General features: G+C 38.4%; 2 pseudogenes; both read right to left on the reverse strand.

The window, feature by feature from the left end:
• Positions 1-646: 646 nt before the first annotated feature.
• Positions 647-2187, reverse strand: LOC706245 (ATP synthase F(1) complex subunit beta, mitochondrial pseudogene; annotated as a pseudogene).
• A 1737-nt stretch (positions 2188-3924) lies between these two features.
• LOC706354 (large ribosomal subunit protein uL3 pseudogene) lies at positions 3925-7491 on the reverse strand (annotated as a pseudogene).
• Between the last annotated feature and the right edge of the window lie 7338 nt (positions 7492-14829).

Genomic DNA, 14829 nt, shown 5'->3' on the forward strand with positions numbered 1-14829 from the left:
TGAACCTAGGTGCCAATCAACAGTGAAGTGGATAAAGAAAATGTGGTATATATACACCATGGATTGCTACACAGTCTTAAGAAATAATAAAATCATGTCCTTTCAGCAACATGGATGCAGCTGCAGGCAATTATCCTAAGCAAATTAATGCAGAAACAGAAGGCTAAATACTGAATGTTCTCACTTGTAAGTGGGAACTAAACATTGAGTGCACATGGACGTAAAGATAGGAACGACAGACACTGGGGATTACTAGAGGGGGAAGGGTGGGATGGAGAAGAGGTTTGAAAAACTACCTATTAGACACCATGCTCACTACCTGGGTGACGGGATCTTTTGTATGCCAAACCTCAGTGACATGCAATTTAGTCATGTAACAAACCTGCACATGTACATACTGAACCTAAAATAAAAGTTGGAAAAAAGCAGATGGAATAAAAATTAGTTCTAATTTGGAAATTGAAAGTTATTAATAGCATTTTCATTTTTTGAGGAGTGTACATTTTATTGGAAACCTTAAATAATTTTCAGAAGACATCTTCAATCAAGTTTCTTGTGTGGCCTACACAGAAAACTGAAGCTTTTTGGATTAGGGGCAAGGAGACGGACAGTACAGAGGACAAGGACCCCTCACAATGAATGGCCTTCAGCTAGCTTTTGCCACAGCTTCTTCAATGGGTCCTAGCCTATAGAAGATCTGTTCTGGGAGATGGTCATATTCACCTGGCAAAATCTGCTAGAATCCTTTGATGGTATCCTTCAGGGGTACCAGCTTCCTCATATGACCTGTAAAGACCTCAACAACCTGGAATGGCTGAGACAAGTAACACCGTATTTTCTGTGCACAGGACATGGTCAATTTGTCATCCTGAGAAAGTTCATCCATACCCAGGATGGCAATGAGGCCTTGGAGGGATTTGTAGTCCTGCGGGATCTTTTGCACCCCATGGGCCACATCATAATGCTCATCGCCAACAATGTTGGGATCTATGATACAAGAGGTGGAATCTAGAGGATCCACAGCTGGACAGATGCCCAGTTCAGCAATGACTTGGGACAGCACATCCAAATGAGCAAAAGTAGTAGCAGAGGCAGGGTCAGTCAGGTCATCAGCAGGCACATAGATAGCCTGTACAGAGGTGATAGATCCCTTCTTGGTGGTGGTAATTATTTCCTGCATAGTACTCATGTCAGTGGTCAGGGTAGGCTGATAGCCCACAGCGGAATGGATTCCGCCTGATAAGGCAGACACCTCTGCACGAGCCTGGATGAAGCAACAGATTTTATCAATAAATAGCAATACATCTTGACCTTCTTGATCTGTGAAGTATTCAACCACAATCAGTCCAGTCAGAGTTACCTGGGCACGAGCACCAGGTGGTTCAATCATTTGACGTATACCAGCACTATCTTGGAGGTGGCATGTTTTAAGCTGATAACATCAGATCACAGAATAAATCATTGCCCTCACGGGTCCTGTCACCAACACCAGCAAACACCGAGTAACCACCATGGGCTTTGGCGACATTGCCTACTAACTCCATGATCACTACAGTCTTGCCAACTCCAGCACCATCAAAAAGTCTAATTTTGCCAACCTTGGCACAGGGAGCTAGCAGATCTGGTGACCTTGATATCAGTCACTAGAATTTCCTGCTCAACACTCATTTCCATGAACTCAGGAGCCTCAGCATGAACGGGAGCAAACTGTGTGGTTTTGATGGGACCTCTTTCATCAGGCTCCTTAATGACATTCATGATTCTGCCCAAAGTCTCAGGACCAACAGGAATTTTGATTGATGCACCAGAATCCAGGACTTTCTGGCCTCTAACCAAGCCTTCTGTACCACCCACAGCAGTGGTCCTTACTGTGCTCTCACCCAAATGCTGGGCCACCTCCAAAATCAGCCTGGTCTTCCTGCCTTGCACTTCCAGGGCATTTAGGGTATCCCATCAAACTGGACATCCACCACTGCATTAATGACTGCCATGATGCTCCCAGTGAGAGCGTCTGCCTTCAACAAAGGAGATGCTTGTGATGCATTGTCCCTGGCAGGATGGACTGCTGTGGGAATGGCCTGCAGTAAGAGTTGAGCTATGGATAGCGATGCTGAAGGACTGAGTCCCCGCAAGGCCCTAGAGACTGAGGCAGCAGCCACAGGACCAACAAGACTCAACATGGTAGAGTCCGGGTGGAGTCTAGCACTTTCAATTTTGAAAGGTATTACTTTTGTAGAAACTACTTTTTTTTTCCTGCAGAAAATCTCTAAAATGTGATCAAAACAACTCTTTCTAAATTTACTTACATTTCTTTAGCTAAGCCATGTAGTATGTATTCAATTTTTCAATGTAAATGCTTTGAAGAAATATGTATTTTGAGCATGTAAAAACATAGAGGTGGTTAAGAGCTTGGCATTAACTTATGATGGGTAAACGAAGAAGTGGTCAGAAATGTTTTTCAGACATTTCTAATTAAATTTGTTTTAAAAATAAACCGACTAATTTCTCTGTCCATTTCAATTTATGATTTTGCAGCAAATATTTATGGATTTTTATAAACCTTTTGTTATTTGTTTCCTTATTTGCTGTTGTTGATCTTTAGAATGCAGATTGGGTAATTCTTTCTTATAATTGAAGTCGAATATAGAGAAGAAGCCTACTGAAGAGCTTTATGATATCATGTTACACCAGATACTCAGTAAATAGCTGCATGATATATGAGCAATTATTTAAAACAGACTTTACTTTTTAGAGACATTTTAGGTTCAAACTTGAGCAGAAATTATAGAGTTCCCTTCCATGCACAGACTCCTCCACAGTCAACATCCCACACCAGAGTGATACATTTTCTAAAAATGGTGAACCTACACTGATAACATTATCTCCGAAAGTCATGGCTTACATTAGAGTTCAGACTTGGTATTATACATTCTCTAGGTTTGGATAAATATATACTGATATGCATCTACCATTGTAGTATATGGAATAATTTCGCTGACCTAGAAATCCTCTGAGCTTTGACTATTCATCTGTTTCTCACCCCCGACACCTGGTAATCACTATCTTTTTATTGTCTCTGAAGTTTTGCCTTTTCCAGCATGTCAACTGTTGGAATCATACAGTATTCAACCTTTTTATATATGCTTCTTTCACTTACAAATATGCATTTGAAGTTTCTTCAGGCCTTTTCATAGCTTGATGGCTCTTTTTTTAATTGTTGAGTATATTCCATTGTCTGGACATACCACAGTTTTGCTGAAGGACATCTTGGCTTTTTCCAAGTTTTGTCAATTATGAATAAAGCTGTTATAAACATCTGTGTGCAGAGTTTTTTGTAGACATGAGTTTTAAACTCATCTAGGTAAATACCAAGGACAGCAATTGCCAAATCACATGGTAAGAGTATGTTTAGTGTTTTAAGAACTGCCAAACTGTCTTCTAAGGTAGCTATACTACTTCGCATTACTACCAGCAATGAATGAGAGTTTCCATTGCTCCACATACCTGTCAGCATTTGGTGCTGTCACTGTTCTGGATTTTGGTAATTCCAAGGGATGTGTAGTGGTATCCCATTGTTGTTTTAATTTGAATTTTCCTAATGGCATATGATGTTGAACATTTTTTTTTTACATGCTTATTTGCCATCTGTATATCTTCTTTGGTGAAATATCTGTTCTTGTCTTTTGCCCATTTTAAAATATTTTTGTATTATAGTGATTTAATTTTGTTCCCGTATTATATTAATTAATTTAATCTCCGTTGAAACACAGGGTTTAAAATGTATAAAATAATTTCAGCTTTTGTTTTAAATTCAGGGTGTACATGTGCAGGTTTGTTACATGGGTATGTTGAATGATGCTGAGGTTTGGGATACAAATGATCGTGTCACCCAGGTAGTGAGAATAGTACCCAAGAGTTAGTTTTTCAGTCCTCATGCCCCCCACTTTCTTTACTTGTTTCTCCAATAGTCAGTCTAGTGTCTAGTGTATAGTCCAGTCCAGTGTTGACACCTTTATGTCCATGAGTACCCAGTGTTTAGCTCTCACTTATAAGTGAGAACATGTAGTATTTGGTTTTCTGTTCCTGCATCAATTTGATTAGGATAATTATTTGATGATTTTTAAATCTGATTTTTTACTTTCTTATTTGTACGTTATAAGAGTTAACTGTACATTTTAGATAATAGTCTTTTATTAGATATGTATTTTGCAAACATTTTCTCATAGTCTGTGGCATGTCTGCTCATCCTCTTGGTGGTGTCTTTCATAGAGAAGTTTTAAATTTATTTTAGTTTACATATATTGTTTTATTTCAGTAGCTTTTGGGGTATAACTGGTTTCTAGTTACATGGATGAATTATATAGTGATGAAGTCTGGGATTTTAGGGCACCTGTCAGCCTAGTAGTGTACATTGTAAAAGTAGTTTTCTATTCCTTTCCCTCCTTCTACCCTCCCAACTTCTCAGTCTCCAATGTTCATATTACCACTCTCTATGCCTTTGCATACCCATAACTTAGCTCCTACTTAAAAGTGAGAAAATGCCATATTTGGTTTTCTGTTCCTGAGTTACATCACATAGGATAATGGCCTCCAGTTCCATCCAAGTTGCTGCAAAAGAGATGATTGCATTCTTTGTAATGGCTGAGTAGTCTCCCATGGTGTGTGTGGAACATTTTCTTGATGGGCATTAGGTTGATTCTATACCTTTGCAATTGTAAATTGTGCTGCAATAAGTACACATGTGCAGGTGTCTTTTTTATACAATGACTTATTTTCCTTTGGGTAGATAACCAGTAGTGGGATTGCTGGATTGAATGACGGGTCTCTTTTTAGTTCTTTGAGAAATCACCATCCTGTTTTCCACAGAGGTTGTAAATACTACTTAACATTTCCATTAGCAGTGCACATATGTCCCCTTTATACTACATCCATGGCAACATTTGTTGTTTTTTGACTTTCTAATAATGGCCATTTTTGCAAGAGTAAGATGGTATCTCATTGTGGTTTTAATTTGCATTTCCCTGATGATTAGTGATATTGAGTACTTTTTTAATACACCTGTTGGCAATTTGCATATCTTCTTAGAGAAATTTCTGTTCATGTTGTTTGCCCACTTTTTCATGGGGTTATTTGGGGTTTTCTTTCTTACTGATTTGTTTGAGTTCCTTATAGATTCTGCATATCTGCATATTAGTCATTGGTCAGATGCACAGTTTACAAATATTTTCTCCCATTCTGTAGGTTGCCCATTTACCCTGTTGGTCACTTCTTTTGCTGTGCAGAAGCTTCCAGTTTAATTGGGTATCGTTTATTTAATTTTGTTTTGTTGCATTTGCTTTTGAGGTCTTACTCATAAATTCGTTGCCTAGGCAAATGTCCAGAAGAGTTTTTACTAGGTTTACTTTGGGAATTTTTATGGTTTCAGGTATTAGATTTAAGTCTTTAATTTATCTTGAGTTAATTTTTGTATGTGCTGAGAGGTCAGAATCCAGTTTTATTCTCCTATTCATGACTACCCAAGGACACTGAATTAAGTGCAGTGTATATTTTTGTCTACTTTATCAAGGACAAGCTGGTTGTAGGTATTTGGTTTTATATCTAGGTTCTCTATTCTATTCTGTTGGTCTATGGGTCTACATTTATCACAGTACCATGCTATTTTGGTTACTATATCCTTGTAGTATGATTTGAAGTTGGGTAATGTGATGCTTCTAGATTTGTTCTTTTTGCTTAGAATTAGTTTGGCTATTCAGGCTCTTTTTTGGATTCATATAAATTTTAGGATTGTTTTTTCTAATTCTCTGAACAATGATGTTGGCATTTACATAAGAATTGCATTAAGTCTGTACATTGTTTAGCATAGTATGGTCATTTTCCCAATATTGATTCTTGCAATCCATGAGCAGTGGATGTTTTTCTATTTGTTTGTGTCATCTATGATTTCTTTTTTTTTGCCGGTGGAAAATAACTTTTATTGAGACCTCACCAGCTGCAAAATCTGTTCCTGGCACTAAATAAGCTTCTTCCTTTGCAATTTGGTTTTTCTTTTTTTTTTTAAATTTATTTATTATTATTATACTTTAAGTTGTAGGGTACATGTGCATAACGTGCAGGTTTGTTACATATGTATACTTGTGCCATGTTGGTGTGCTGCACCCATCAACTCGTCAGCACCCATCAACTCGTCATTTACATCAGGTATAACTCCCAATGCAATCCCTCCCCCCTCCCCCCTCCCCATGATAGGCCCTGGTGTGTGATGTTCCCCTTCCTGAGTCCAAGTGATCTCATTGTTCAGTTCCCACCTATGAGTGAGAACATGCGGTGTTCTTGAGTGGTCCCATGAATACTTTCTTCTCCTCCTTGATCTGGAACTGCCCATGGCCAAACTCGAAGGTGGTGTCAATGAACTTAAGGTCAGTCTTCTCCAGGGCCCACTGTTTGGTCTGCACCAGCAAGGACTTGTGGAGGGTGAGCACTCACTTCTTGGTTCCCACCAAACAGCCTTTCAGCATGACAAAAGTTATTGGTCACTTCACCATAGTGGACAAAGCCACCCAGGGGGTTGATGCTTTTGTCAGGTCATAGTCAGTGGAGACCTTGTCCTTGATCAGTTTGATGTCATTGATAAGGTAGCCCTGGCCAATTTTATAGATCCTCTTGTTGATCTCAGTACAGTGATGGTAGCCTTTCTGTCCAGTGCATGCCACAGGGAAGGCTGCATGAGCATGATGCCATGCTCTAATGCAGATCACCTTGCACAGGCTTCAGGGGGTCTTGAGGGGCAGCCTCTTGCTGTGCCAATGACTGGTGACTCCTTTGTAACCTTTGCCTGTGGTCACCCCAATGATGTCGATTATCTCATCCTGTCCAAACACTTGGTTCACAGGTACCTGCTGCTCGAGCCTCTCTCGGGCTCAGTCCAGCTTCTTGGCCATGGTGCCTCGGTTCACTTGGATCTCCATCAGGTGGGCCTTCTGGCACAGAGGAATTGGGTGCCTCTGGGTGTGGGCAATGACGTGGATGACTTGGCAGTACTTCTTCATGCTGCTGAAGTCCTTCTCCAGCTGCTTCTTGCCATCCTCATACTGCCATTTCTTGCAGTACTTGAAAAAGGCCTTCTTCTTAGATTTATGCCAGTCCTTATAGCCCTTTGCACTCATTACTGATGTGCTCAGCAAAAATGGTCTTGAAGTTCCGGAGGCCTCAAGGGGTTTCCCTGTCACCCACATTGCCCACAACCACCATGGGTGATGTCTCCACAATGGACACAGCCTCTACCACCTCCGTCTTGTTCACCTTGGATTCTGGCCTGTCGACTTCCCACATGATGCAGGTCATGCCAGCCTTGTATCCCAGGAAGGCTGTGAGGTGGACCGACTTGGAAGGGTCATCTTAAGGAAGCAATTCACCTTCCCATGGTGCCTGCTGCTGCACTTCCAAGGCAGGAAGCCGAGGGACCCATGTCTGGGAACAGAGAACTTTCTGTGAGACATCACACTGTCAAATCCCGCCAGTAGAGTCATCTATGATTTCTTTCATCAGTGTTTTGTAGTTCTCCTTGTAGAGATCTTTCACTTAATGATAAAGTATATTCCTAGGGTTTTTTTTTTTTTGCAGCTATTGTTAATGGGATTGAGTTATTGATTTGATTCTCATCAGTGCTCATAATTTCCTCTTCTAATATAAATTTGACATATGACTCCAATTTAATTACTTCTTCTTGAGGAATCTTTGTTTAGTCATGACACCAAGACAAGGTTTGCCAAATAGGACAAATAGATACAGGACACTTTGTTAAATTTGGATTCCAGATAAATAACAAATAATGAGACACACTTATAATAAAAATCATAAAATTTATTATTTACCTAAAATTCAAATTTAATTAGGTGTCCTGTATTTTATCTGGCAACCTTAACTCAGAATTACTTTGTTTCTACACCCCTTCAGATTAAGATACTGCCCCACCTGCCAACACACAAATACATTCTGGATGGTCTTCAGTAGCATAGAACACTCCGAATACATATCCTCTGACTTTCCCTTGATAAGTTCAGACGATTGACTAGAAAAAGAGATTCTCTTGCGTATTGCAAGTAGACATCTTCTTTTGAGAGAAATCCTCTCCCTCTGGTGAAATTTTCTGACAGTCATTCTGGCTATTTTCCCTATTCAGAATAAACCAGACCTCAGAAAGTGTGCATCCATCCTTTCTTTACTCTGGCACTTGACATTCTGTCCCAGGTCTATATTGGGAAGAGCAGCTAGTTCAGGTCATCTCTTATAAGTTTTAGCATTTTCCAAATTTATAAGAATATTCTTATTTTTAAATTTTAATCATTTTTGTGAAATTATGCATGTTGTGTTTTTAGATTAATTTAATAATTAATAGCTGTAGAAGAATTATTTACTTTAAAAGGCTTGGAAATTCTATAATTCTATAATTCTATAGCTGTAGAAGAATTATTTACTTTAAAAGGCTTGGAAATTGTGACGTTGATTAGGAAATTCTTCCTTCAGTCCTGGGACATTGAAACATGTTCTTCCCTATATCACCTTCCAAAATTAAATGAGGATATAGAAAGTAGGGCCAGTAAGGTAAATCATACATATGGTAGCAGATTGAGCACCTCCCTTTGTTGAGTTCACCCTCGCACTGCCTTGATTTCTGAAAAGAAGTAATTCAACAACTAACTCTCCTGACCTCTCTTCACAAAACCAGGATAGGTTTTGTAACTTGCTTTAGTATTTTCAAAGTGTGGACAGCGCTATCATTTTAGGCTTACCGATGCTCCAAATCTCCTGATGGCCAGTTTACAGATCTAATGTACTAGAAAGGGCCCAGAACAGAGCATTTTCCAAAGCAACCAAGACCCACACTAAGCATGTTCCTGACACTGTAAGTAGCATACAATGTAGCAGGCTCTTCCTAAATGAAAACATCGTAAGACAAAATTACAACAAACTTAATTATAGCTCTAATTGGTTTTTATTCACAATTCATTCATCAGGGTTACTTTCATTCTACAAAATAGAATGAAAGCTGCTGGACAATACAGAACAGTGGGTTTTGTAGGGTGGGAATTAGAAAGTAAAACAATAGGAAAAAAGCTCATTGGTTAATATAAGGTTATTTTGGTTACTTTTCTGTAAGGGTTGAAGCAGAAGGGACTTCCTTATTATGCTAATGCAGGTAGACTGGAATCTCCTAATTTCAGGAAAAACTGGTCTGTTCAGGATCTATTTGCTTCCTTAAAGCTTCAGTTTGATTACGTGACATTTAGCATGAGTGACTCAATTTTGATTTGGTCTGGTCTGTTGTGGCCTAGTGCAGGGGCTCGGTACAAAATAATGGCCTCCCATCATTTTTGTTTAAAAGAAGTAAGAAATGGCAAAGGATGCAGAACCTTTTATTTGAGGGACCAGAGGACAGGTAGAAGTGTCATTGAATCAAGGCTTCCTAAATCTTTCTTAAATTCTGCTTTCTCATGCCTCTTTCAATTATCCTGTTATTATCTTCCCCATAGTGTCCAGTTCCTCTTAAGTTCTGCTCCAGATTGATTTACATTTCAATTTACTCACAATTCACTGTTTTAATTCCTGTGCTAAGTTTACCTTCTTCCCACTGCCAGGTTCTGCTTACTAACAGCTTCATAATTGAATCCATTTTGTCTAGCTTTAGTCCCAAGCAGCCCTTTTTAGAACTGACCAAGGATTGGGTATATACCTAGACAGGATGCTTACAAGAGAAAACATTCTCCAAAGACACACATATTTACTTTACAAACAGTGTAAAGTATCACTTTTTGTGCTTATCTCCATAAACGTGAGAGAATGAGTTACCTGGTTCCAAGAATGAATGACTTAATTAGGGATTAATCACCCTAATCACCCTTCTGTTTGTCAACCTTTTGTTTTTCAAATAATTATTCTAGATGTATGAACAATTTGTAATAATTAAAAGTACGGTAAGTACATCTTTCTGAAAATATATTAAAATGTTCAAATATGGAAAATAATAAATAAAATGTTAAAATAGACAAAAATCTATAAAAATCATCTTTATGAAATACAAAATCAATAATGCCCCTTGATTCTGATAAGTGCACAATTTGTTTGGGGAGAAAAGTTAAAAAATATCCATTGCTGTAGTAAAAACAAAGGATCAAAAGATTTTTAAAAGTGACAGGAATAAACTTATGGCCTGGCAGAAAAAGCAACAAAACAACTAATGCTGAAAAATAATTTCTAAATGGTAAAAAAAGTGATTGTAAATGATTTATGACCATATTATTTTGATTTGGAAAGTTTGTTTTCAAGGAAACTGTTTGAATCTTCTCAACTGAGAAGTTTCCATTTATCTTCTACAAAGCTCTCAAGATTTGCCCCAGCAGGTATCTGAGTGACAGCAGGTACAGTAATACTCCTTCTAGTTAGTATCTGTGGCAATACAAGAAACTCAAGCATTCCTTTAGGAGGACAGTGTCAGAAACCCCAGGAGCCTAGGAACTCTCACTAGAGACGTTTCAATTGTCACGTGACTCAGGAGACTGCCTCAGGCTTCTCGTGCTTATTTAGACTGTAGGCTTCTAGCTAGAGCAGAGTAAATACCCTCCATTGCTGTGTAACCTGTGAATGGTGATCTCTGTCTTTTTACATTATCATGCTTCTTCATTCACACAAGTGTGGTTTGTGGAGATTAAATGTAAACCTCATGTTTGTTACCTAGACATGCAGACTCTTATTTCCAAACCCAAACCTGAAATAGGAATCAGAATATTTTCAGACTTTTCTTTTCTTTTCTTTCTTTCTTTCTTTCTTTCTTTCTTTCTTTCTTTCTTTCTTTCTTTCTTTCTTTCTTTCTTTCTTTCTTTCTTTCTTTCTTTCTTTCTTTCTTTCTTTCTTTCTTTCTTTTTCAGATGGAGTCTAGCTCTGTCGCCTAGGCTGGAGTGCGGTGGCACGATCTCGGCTCACTGCAACCTCCGCCTCCTGGGTTCAAGCGATTCTCCTGCCTTAGCCTCTCGAATAGCTGGGATTACAGGCACCCGCCACCATGCCCAGCTAATTTTTGTATTTTCCGTAGAAATAGGGTTTCACTGTGTTGGCCAGACTGGTCTTGAACTCCTGACCTCGTGATCCGTCCGCCTCAGCCTCCCAAAGTGCTGGGATTACAGGCGTGAGCCACCGTGCCCGGCCTAGATGTTTTAAGAATAATCCATTCACATCACAGTAATAAGTGAGGATTTCAGGGAACAGATGAAGTTTATTCCTCAGTGTTTCACCAGGAAAACCTGCTTTGGCCACATTCTCCAACCAGAAGGATTCCCCTCTATATTCTTCTTCTGGGAAGCCTCTAAATTTCTCTAGATCTTGTCCTACTTGGCTGTCAGCCCCCCTTCACCCCCATCACAATAGAACAATTATAAATCAAATGTAAGAATCTCTCAGTTTCTAAAGCTAAATTGGAACACCCTACCCTTTACTGAATTCTGCCTTGAAAAATGCAAAAAGACATTTAGTGTTCTAAAGCTAAAAACAGCACTCAGAAAAAAACAATCTCCTCCACTTAGTATAACTCACTTCCTTAAAAGGCAATAGAGAATTTTAAGTAAACACTGTTTTCCTATGGATACATATATAATGTAAATGGGCATATTAGTGTTGTTGTTAGGTAGGATGGAGACATTGAGTCTCATGTTACTTCATTAGCAGTATCCATTCAGATAACCGCTGACAGATATCTATTAGAAGCAAATAGAAACAGTAGCAAATAAAACATAACATACATACAGCATGCTGTCACTCATCTAGGGATTAAAGTCACTTGGACCCATGGAACTGGCATTTGGACCAATAGGAATGTACTGGTCAATGTTTCACTGATTACAAGCTGATTGTAAGCATTGCATTACAGCCTTATACCAATTATTAAAACTAGGTTATTCAACGTTAGTAGTTGATGTAGAATTTTAAGACTCTCATCAGCACATTAGAGTAGTTTGCTGCAGAAAGGTGTGCATTAGGCAGATGTGTTTTTACCACCTGCTTTCTGTCTTAATAATGCAGATAACAGTTACGGGGCCCTATTAAGTGCTGGGTGCATTTTTGATGTGTTTTCTGATTTAATCCTCACAATATCCCCCTGACATGAATATAATTATCACATTTTATAGATGAAGAATGTGAGACATGGAGAGATTAAGTAACTGACTAAAGATCAAATAGCTAATAAGTTGTCAAGCCCAAGATGTGAATACAGGTCTGCTTTGACTTCACACACCCTATATTTATCACTACAATATAAATCTCTCTGGCATCTGGCATTCTGATTTTTTTAAAAAAGAAAATAAAAAGAAAGAAAATAGCCCAAAGTGGGAAGATTAAACTTTGTTTGGAGACTAGTATTTTCCCTCACCAAGAGGCTCAGCTACATTTTACTGGTGGTACAATGTAAAGACAGTGCAAAGGGAAAATAGCTGGGTGACAGGTGGGATTGCTAAACAACAGTTTATGAAATCCAGTAAAACCATGGCAATGGAACACAATGGTACCAGTCACGAACCTATTCAATATTCAAGAGTAAAGACACAGCTATCAGGAACATCTGGTAAGATAAATCAAGAGTGCTATAAACTTTGGAAATACAAGGCATCAGTATCATTATTGTTATTACCAGCACATATGATACAAATAATCAAAACAATCAGTGCATTTAAAATAATTGCTTCATTAAAAGTGTCATTGTCACATATAGAAACTTTATTTTCCTTGACAAACAAATTTTCTGCTTTCTTTTCTTACTAAACACAACTCTTCACTTTGATTAAAGAATGGATCTGTGCTACACCAGAACACTTTGCATTTTAAAGCATTTTGGATTTACAATGTGCTTCCTGACAATGTGTTTCTGACGATGCTATAACAGATAGTATCATTCCCATTGCATAGAAAGAAAAATTGGGGCTTTAAGGAATTTAAGCAACTTGTCCAAGGCACACTGTTAGTCAATATCACATCCTAAACTTCCACGGAAGTCTACTTCTAGACAAGAGCTTCTTCCAGTCAAAGTACTTTTTATAATTCCCTAAGCCACATACGTATCTGAGAATCTGACCAAGCTCGTGGTCCCTTCCTCTGTCCTTTTTGATGATTGTGTCATCTCCCTGGGCTTTGTCAGTTATTACATACACCTCACCCCAAATGTTTGCATCCTGAGTTTGATCACAAAAATGGACGCTTGATCTAGCAGCAACTCAAAACCCTGCTTAACTTTCTGCCTTGCACTAACCTGCACCCATCCACCTTCTCTATGCTCAAACCAGCACTTTAAATAATGAAGTCAGGAGCCATTATTTAACAAGACCCTTTCAGGCTAGAGTAACACCTTTGTTCCTCTTTCTTATTCCCAAGATTGTCTATGTAGGGTAGGCTTCCACATTTGATATGAAACATATCAGTTAAGGACTGTGTACAGTACTTTAGGAGGTAAGAACTCATGTTTACTGAAGGTCTGATCATTCAATTCTCCATCATCTTATGTAAATCAGAAGACATAAACCTCATTTTTCCAGTTCCAGTTTGATATGCACCATTGACATTATAGCTAGAAGGATCTACTTTGATATGCACTGTTTACAGCCAGAACTGCCTATATAATAAAACATATGAGAAAAGCTGCAATGTCAGAATCCAACCTTTCTGTGAGGTGTAATGCTCTAAAAATTCTTTTGGAGATAATTATGATGACTGAACATGCATGAATATGAGATACACACAATCGTGATCACCTTTGACCAGTGCCTCCTCAATGTGGTCCCAGTATTTGGAGAGTGCAGTGGGGCTCAACTCTGTTTGAATGGCTATTCACATGTTACAGACAATAGAAGGTATCCACACTTGCAGTGATACAATGCTTGGCTATTTCCTAATGTCATGCATTTCCTTATAGGTCTTCTGAGGGTCTTCTATACTTATAAAGTCCTCAGTTTACCACTTCTTGTTATGCTTAAGTATTATAGAAGAACATCCTAGGAAGAACATACAAGGAGGCATCAGACTGGTATGTTCAGTGAACTAAGCACAACGTCTGAAGTCTCCTCAGTTTTTTAGTGGACACTAAAGTTGGTGGTGATGGTATTCCTTGTACCAGATCACAGAAAACTCTATCAGGAGCAACCTAAGCCAGATTAAGAGTTAATAGGAAGGAAGCCAGATCTCTATAGCTTATTGGATTACTGTCCAAATAAATTACAGATATAGTTAATTACATTATTCCTCTAGGGACTAAGATCTTCCACATGGTGTTGTAAAATCATTTTTTTTTCAGTAGCAGAACCTTTTCTTCACATATTACCTCAAACCCATTTTGTAATTTGGTTATTTAGTTTGTTTTGCTTGTAGGTAAAATCTGTTAGTGATATATTATCTCAATGTTTATCAAATAAAGTTTTAATTATTCTTTTATTTTTGAAGGATAGATTTTCCAGATATAAATACTGGGTTGACAGCCTTTTTATTTAATCATTTTGAATATGCCATCCCAATGACATCTTGGCCTCCATGGTTTCTGATGAGAAGTCAGCTATTATATTTTTGAGGATACCTTGTATATGATGAGTCACTTCTCTCTTGCAGCTTTTAAGATTTTTTCTTTGCCCTTGCTTTTTGACAGTTTGACTATGATGCACTCAGCTGTGACTCTCTGTGTTAATCCTAATTGGAGTTCGTTGAGCTTCTGGGATGTGTAGGTTAATGTTTTTCACCAAATTTCATAATTTTGGTGATGATGTCTTCAACGTTCTTTCTTTCTCACTTCTCTCCTCTCCT

This window comes from Macaca mulatta, chromosome X (assembly GCF_049350105.2).
Source record: "Macaca mulatta isolate MMU2019108-1 chromosome X, T2T-MMU8v2.0, whole genome shotgun sequence".
Taxonomy (NCBI): Eukaryota; Metazoa; Chordata; class Mammalia; order Primates; family Cercopithecidae; genus Macaca; species Macaca mulatta.